The 8,567-nt window shown below is 29.8% G+C and overlaps 1 pseudogene; it reads right to left on the reverse strand.

The window, feature by feature from the left end:
* Positions 1-3,100: 3,100 nt before the first annotated feature.
* On the reverse strand, positions 3,101-8,357 carry LOC106441751 (annotated as a pseudogene).
* Between the last annotated feature and the right edge of the window lie 210 nt (positions 8,358-8,567).

Below are 8,567 nucleotides of genomic sequence, written 5' to 3' on the forward strand. Positions count from 1 at the left end.
TTAAAAGTTTCTTAGTGTGAGATTCTTAGCGGAATATAAAAAACGGTCTCTTAATTTTTAACTAAAAAAGCTAAGAACCGGCTTTTAAATATATTCCGCTAAGAACCCACACTAAAAAACCCCCCAATGATTATTGCTCTAAAATCTTAGTTCTAAATTTCTAATTCATTGATGACACCTTTGACTTTTTTTGACCCAGACTTAATACATTTTTGAGTCTGCCACTGATCACCGGCTGGTTCAGTTAAATGGGAGGAGTACTTTGCCTCCTCTTTCCTTTCATTGTTGATACCACTCTCCGCTATTAAGCCCCGAACTTATAAAGAGTAGGTTGAGAAAGAACCTGCATCACCGTCGATATTCAAAAAAGTTTTCATGATCTCTACAAAGGAAAGAAAAAGCAACACCATAACAAGTAATCAAATGATTAACCAAATGATGCTACGTCGGTAATACATAGGCCTAGTAATACATCACCATTTGATATGCTACATCGCTGGAGACTTTGCACGAGATTAGAAATTTGTGTTTATTTCACACGTTTTTAATTTTTTAAGCAAAATAAAAACAATTTCCTCTAAAAAAAACTTTAAAAGTATAGATTATTTGTTTGTGCGCAGGTCAGGACTGGACCTTCGTAGTTAGCAAATCTTCGTTTATTGACTCCATTACATCCAAGCCACGTTAAGTTTAATTCATATTAATTATTTTTTTAAAAACTATATAAACTTCTTTTAAAATAATATAAACATGGTAATGCTAATAACATGTATGTATTGCTAGTCTAGTGGTACACCGGATTTGAATTTGTTACAATATTTTATTCATATTAATTACTCCCTACCATTTTCTTTAGAGTTTGTATATATGTACTATACCTCAAAGAAAAACAATGTAGTATTATGTATATTCGTGAATGTGTACATACATTCATGTGCATCAGGTAAGATGCAAACAAAAGAAGAGCATACGATAATGAGCAAATGATCATGAAAATGCGCATGCAGTATATATAGCCGTTGTGGTTGTACTCATCTCAATACTACATGTACACACACATATTGACACATATATATTCATTCTTCCTCATTTACATATATTCTTCCTATTTTATTTAAAGCTAATTGCAACAAGAAAACAGCTCATCATCGCCAAAATGCAACTTTCTTTTTGGTTGTTATATAAATAACTTTTTCTAGCTGTTTTTTTGACATTGTTTACACTCAACAGAAGTTTATATTACGACGGTGTATAATAAAGTTGATATGTATTCACTCTAAAATAAGGAATTAGTGAGACAAAAGCAAATGAATTGCGTATACACAATGAATGTCATGACGGTGACTATGATCTTGACTACCTCACATGATCTCAACCATAAATATATCTATCCCCTATATATTATTTGAGAAGCATTGCAACATTTTTTGTAGCCACGTGTCATCACTAGAATGATTATTAGAATCTTTAAAAAAAAAAGTTGGTTCATCTAAATATATAATAAGCTTTTTATTAAATCACAATAAATACATTATTAATGTGCTTCATTATTTCCTTAAATAAGATTACAGAATTGCCTAATGTGGCTAAAGTATATATGTCAATTAATGATTTTGAATAATAAAGATTTGATAAAAATAAGTGTGTATTATAATTATATTTGTTTAATTTTAAGCTATTAAAATAAATTAAACAATCATAGTAACCATATAATAAAAATTAAAAAAAATATTTATATATTATATTTTGAATTTTTTAAAATGAGTATAAATTACTAAAATTGTTAAAAGTTTCACATTCAAATTTGTGATCTATGATTTAAAACTTTTGTTATGACATGATACAAATAATTAAAAAATAATATAAGTTGAAAATCTCATTTAATAAGTATCAAAAATAAAAATTATATAAATATATGTATCATTTTAAATTAAACTATATGCCATATAAAAATACATAAATATCTTAGTTTTGAAATTTACTTTGAACATTTTTTTGATAAAAAATTTGAAATAATATTAACAACTTAATTTCTTAAAATATTATAAATTACTTAAATCATTAATCCCACAGTGAAAATTTTGTTATCACTAATTTGGACTTTTTACTATAACAAATACAAATGATAAAAAACAAATATAAGCAAAAAGCATCATTTAATAAATATTAATATTAAAATATACCATATATATGTTACTATCATTTTAATTTAATTATATATCATATCAAATAGAAAAAATATTTTTTCGATTTATAATTTTTTTTTATATGTTCGCACCAATTTAATTATATAAGTAGTAGATAATGACTTTTTAATTATTCAATATATATTTATTATTTCATAATATGTTATAAACATATAATATATAAAATAATTTTTATATATAATGTTCATCCCGCGCAAGGCACGGATCTTAACCTAGTCCTATACATAAAGAAGAATCTTTTTTTTTGAACAACCATATAAAGAAGAATCATGATATATATTTTGACCCCCAAAAAAAGATATTAAAATAATTTATTTAAAATTCGTTTTCGTAACATTATAATAACTTTTTCTCAAAATAAATATGATAATAACTTTTCACATTTATATTTCACCCCTATGAAACCAGTTAGATTATCTTCAATGTATTTTGTTATTTTCACCTCTAAAATAAAAGAACTTTATAATAGATGTGAGATATGCTCCAATGTATTCTTCTAATGTATTTTTCTAAAATAGCAATCTCTAAATGTAGAGTAAAAAATAGAAGAATGTTATTTCTTCCTCTATAAATAGAAGAACAAATTAGAGATCTCTATTATAGAAGAAGAAATAGAGGTGGTTTGGAGCAATTTCACCTCTAAATGTTATTATAGAGGTGGAAATATCAATGAATTGTAGATGCTCTTAGAACAAAAGTGGGGTCCTTCACCTTAGTGGAGTTCTCAATATCCTAAGGAATGTAGGTCCTACTCTTAGGTAGATTCCAAGAGATGTTTACATCACCATTCTTCAAAGCAGCCACTTGAGATTTTTCTCAACCACTTTATTAGATAATCATGAAACTTTTATGATGTTGAATGGTTGAGGATGAAACTTCTTAAAACCAGCATAGAAAATTACTAAGTTGATTAAATTTCTTATATAATTTAGAGTTCTTGATTTGAATTGTCACGGAATGTTGTAAAAGCTTGTGCTGGTGTATACAAACCGTTTCCACCATAAGAACGAGGAAGAAGATGAGCAGGAGGAGACACATGTTGTGTCTTAGCGAGATCTTGAAACTGAGAAGTTGATTTTAGACATGAATCTCCACGTGAGGTGTCTTCTCTTTGGTTGATAACCATCAAATCCTTTCCCATTAGCCGCAAAACCGAGGTTGAACTGGAAGGAGCCGCATGAAAAGACTTACTCAAGAGACCCAAATCTTGTTGGATCATGTGTGGTGCTGCTTGTCCAAATGTTGATTCAGATAAAGATTTAACTGAGAAGTTTCCACGATGTTCAGATGCATCAGTTTCCATATCCCAAGGACTTTGTAGAAATGACCCTGGAGGTCCTGGAATAGGAATGGGATCAACCTCCATGAATGTGCTTCCTCCTCGTTCTTCAGTATCATCACAACCTGTTTCCTCGTAAACCATGCTTTCAAACTCGGCATCTGCATCAGTACTGGTTTTATCTAACATATTATCATCTCTTATGTTATTATTACCAATCTCTTCACCACCAGTAGTAGAAGTTTTCGAGCTTAGAAACACCTTATATCTTTCTTCATTATCATTATAATCTGCCATTACACGTTCTTGAGTCATTTCAGACTCCCATCTCCCTGAATCTTCATCTTCCTCTTCATTCTCGGACCGAGCTTTCTTCAACTTCACCTTATCCACAGGCATTGAACATCTCTCCCTTTTGGTGATCTTTCCAGAGACTTGGCTCTCCCCACAACTTCTCCATGAGTTGTGACTGTTTAAAAGAGAAGAAACTGTCTCAGTTAAATCGAAATTCGCATGACTTGGACCTCTTGACACAGGAGGATCTGCTGCTGACAATGAATGCCCATTCTCGGATGGCTGATCACAAACGTTTCTCCACAAATGCTTCTTGATCACACATTCTTCAGAATAACCTCTTCTACACTCCAAGATCTGTAAGACAAGTGACTTTGTTAAACTATATCTATTATTACTTCAAGAATGGGAGCATGCAAATGCATATACTACCCACCAGTAAGAAACTATGAGAGGTCGAATAAGAACATGCATGCATACCTCTGAAGCATTGCATTTACAATGCTTGTGATACTTCTTTCCCAAAAGTCTTTCCCTAAAGCCTCTGTAATTCCCTTTACCTTCTTTAGAAGATTCCTTCTCACTGACATCTTCTTCAGAAGCTTTCTCGTTAAACTCAGATATGATCCGCAGTTTTTGACCCTTAGCATCAATGTAGACAGGTCCAATGGTAGCAGCATCTTCATCAATGTTAGCATGCAACACACTCCGCTTCTTCCTTTTGTTGCACACTTGAGGCTTATTATTATCAGAGACAACCTTGTTTGATGAGTAGCTGGAAGACATATCCCACTTTGTTCCGTTTCTTTGATCAAGATCTTCTAATGTGCATCTTTTTGCAGTTGCGTATATATCAACCATCCTTTTCACTTTCCTCCGTGGCTTACTAATTGGCTGTTGTCCAGAGTCAACAGACAAACACTTGTCGATATGCGCATTCAAAGTGGTGACACAACCCTGGTCTGCTTTTGATTCACCGTCCCCACAAGCTCCAGCTTTAACTACGAACCCACACTTTTTTATAGGGTTCTTGTTAACGTTAGCTACTTGTATTTTGGATTTGGAACCACTCGCCAAAGAACCATTCTCAAAGCCTTGTTTAGTCTCTGCTAACGCTTGATTGGAGCAAAGTTTTTCAAACTTTCTCTTGCAGCTTATTGCTTCAGGAGGAAGGCTTACCACAAAGTTAAGAGGCTGCATTGGTGGCAATGGATCAGTTAAGCCATGTTTCAAACAAACTTGCAAAATTGTTGAGGAAAAAGGCCAGCTTTTTTCAATGTTCTTGGTCCGGTATTTACTTGCATAATCTCTACAAAACCCATCACACACAAAAAAAACTCACAACTATTAGTAATTCCAGAAACAAAACAAAGTTCCATGCTTTGTAAAGAAAAACTTCACATGGTATGGACCAACGTATCAAAGAAAAAAATATATGAAAAATATAGAAATAGTCAACACACTCAATCTACCATATACTGTACCATTTAAGCTCCATAGGTTCCCAAAAGGTAAATTAAAAAAAAAAAATTTGTTTAGAATCTGACCCATTAAGAAAATTGAATGGATGGGAAGAAAAGATCTACTAATCAATTATGAAACAGATTCATCAAGAAAGATAAAAGACTTTGAACAAAAACAATGGTGAAAAAAGAAACTGTTGACTTCTTCACAAAACAATCTGGAGAGAGAGAGAAAAAAAAAGAAAAACCTGATGGAGAAGCTGGAATAATGTGATTGACCTAACTCATCACTAGAGTTGGTCAGATGTAAGAAACTAGAAGAAGTTGATGGATTGTTTGGAGTGCTTTCACCAGTGGATGATGATGACAAGAACATTTGATGATTCTTCCACTGTTACTATTCACCAGATCTTTGTAATGTCAAATTTATGAGAGACATATGTACCTATAAGAGTTTATAAGGAATGCTTTTTACAAATATTTTTTGAATTTAAATTTAAACAAAACCCCATAAGAGTAAACTGTAAAACCCAGAAACTTGAAGATCTTTCAAGAAAAACAAATATTATTATTGTTATTTCATGTGAAGTAGAGAAAAAATAGAATAATATTGGGATTACTTGGTGAGATTTTGAAGTATCAGAGTCAGATTGGTGAAGGAAATCACAAATAGGAACAGTTATAAGACCGACTTTTTATTAAAGTTTTCCAGTTTCCAATTTGATTGGAGTGTATTATTTTATGAGAGGAATGACGTGAAACTCAATACATCACAACAAGTGACTGATAGATCAAGATTTGTAGATAACCAAAAAGAAGAATTTAAACAAGCATCTAGTATTCTTAAATAGACCAAAGATTATTGAGAATTTTCCAGAAATATTGATAGAAGATTAAAAAAAACATTAAGACATGAAAAGAAAATAACCAAACCAATCAGTTTCAGAGGATGAATCTTTACTAGTGGTTGAAATATTTAGAAGAAGAAAAACTACAGAATCATGAAATTTAACAATAAATCTGGGAAGAAACAAAACAAAACCAAGAACCTTTTTATAATGCCATGAACAGAAGCTAGTCTGGATCATACAATACCAAAACTTACAGAGATTTATGTGTATACACATGCATACCTGTTTCGAAGAATATAAGCTTGGATCTTTGGAAAATATTAACAAAAGGAAAGTACGAAATGCAAATTGGTGATACAATACAAAAACATAAGTAAAAGAAGAAGAGAGTTGTTAAGAGATCAAAAACACTAAAAAAATAACACTAAAATACACACAGACCTTTGGAGGATTGATTATTTCAGAAATGGGTTTCTTGGCAGAAGAAAAGATTTTCTTAGAGAGAGAAAATGAACAAGAACCACGCACTCAAAGTGGTATCAGGTTCCCTAAGTAATAAATAAACAAATTATTTAATACAATAAGGTAAACTAAAAATGTTAAAAGCGAAAACAATTTTTTTTTCCCTCGACGCGGTACCTTTCGCCTTTCTGTAGATGAGCTGTGTGAAATTTTTTTTTTTTTTGGTAAAAATGCTAAGAGAGCTGTGTGAATTCCTAAAACTGTTTTGGATTTTGTAACCATTTTTAATGCTATCTATTTTATTCTGTGTTTATTAAGTATCTTTCAAATTCTAATTTATAACTTATTTTATCAAACACTAGTAATCATTTGTCTATCTTATTGTTTTAACAGAAACTAAACTTTTTTTTTTTTGTCATCAATAATACGGACTCATACTCACTCTGTAAACCAAACCGGGTGATCTGAATCCATGTGAACAACAAAAGACGGTTGCTTTCTAGCACTGCGCGCTAGACGATCCGCTTTTGAATTTTGCGTCTGTGGTACATAGATAATCTCTGATCGGGTGAAGCTCTCTTTCAGGGTCTTGATATCTTCCAAATAATTTGCAAATGCTGGCCATTCTTCTGGTTCGGAAACCATTTTTACCAATTGAGAACAATCCGTTGCAAACGTAACCTGAAATTGACGTAAATTCCTCATACATTCCATTGCCCAGAGCAACGCTTCAATCTCTGCATGAAGAGGCGATAGACTAGCCCTAACATTCCTCGCCCCCAACAATCCATCAAAACTTTCCAAAGTACTAAGCCAACCTTGTCCTGAAAAACCATCCCCCTCTTTCCACGAGCCATCTGTAAAACACCATCGTCCTGGGATCGACGGCAATGAAACTAAACTTTTCATTTTATAAATGTACAATTTTGATATTATCGCCAATGATTTAAATATATAATTTATATTTTAGTGTTATATATTGTGTAAATCTAAAAAAAATTCTATAATTTTATTGGTTATATTTCTTGTTCGACATTATTAATATATAATTAATTGTTTTATATTTTTAAATTTGTTATTAATTATTATTACATACTAATATATTTTTGAGTTCGGTACAATAAATTCATAATATGAAATAATCAAATATAGAATCTCTTTCAAAATGTTTTTTTATTTCTACAGTTTACATACAATACATTTTTAATTTTTATTTAGTTATACTATAGAAATGATATTTTCGTGTTGCATATTGTAAAAATAATATACTTGGCCTATGATATTATCTTTTAAAAAATTAGGAATATATCATTTGAGACTGAAATATTTATTTTCAAAAAATTTTATTTGGTCAAGAGAAATTTGGAAAGTTACACAAGTATTTTTGAGCTTGGAAAATTATATGACTTTTGAATTTTTTTTGTTACTAAACTTTTTTGATTTTTGATTTTCCAAATAAATTAATGCATTATTTATTAAATAAAATTTAAAATTTTGGTAAGATTTTTTATATTTTTCAATATATTTTGTTATAATTAAAAACAAACATTTATTTTATAGTTAAAACTAACACTTAAACTAAAGGTTAGTTATATACTATTATAACTAACATATAAACTAAAGATTAGTTATTTTCAAATAGCATATTTTGTAAATAACACTTAAACTAAAGGTTAGTTGTATACAAATATATTTTATATATAATCATTTGTAGATAACATATTGCTGTGATTTTCAAAATAAATAAATAGATAATATATAATTGTAGATATAAAAGTTTACGAATAATTTTAATTTTTGTGTAAAAAAAATTACATAATTTACAAATTTAATCCTTTAAAAGTTGAATGATATATTTATTCATTTATTTTAATGAAAGTAATTTTTTAAATATGTTAATTTACCAATTTAATATAATTTTCATATTTAAATCATATATTACTTCTATTTTAGTATAATATAGACTATAATTATAAAATTTATAAAATAGCATAGGATTTTAATTTTTATA

This window comes from Brassica napus, chromosome A10 (assembly GCF_020379485.1).
Source record: "Brassica napus cultivar Da-Ae chromosome A10, Da-Ae, whole genome shotgun sequence".
NCBI classification, from domain to species: Eukaryota; Viridiplantae; Streptophyta; class Magnoliopsida; order Brassicales; family Brassicaceae; genus Brassica; species Brassica napus.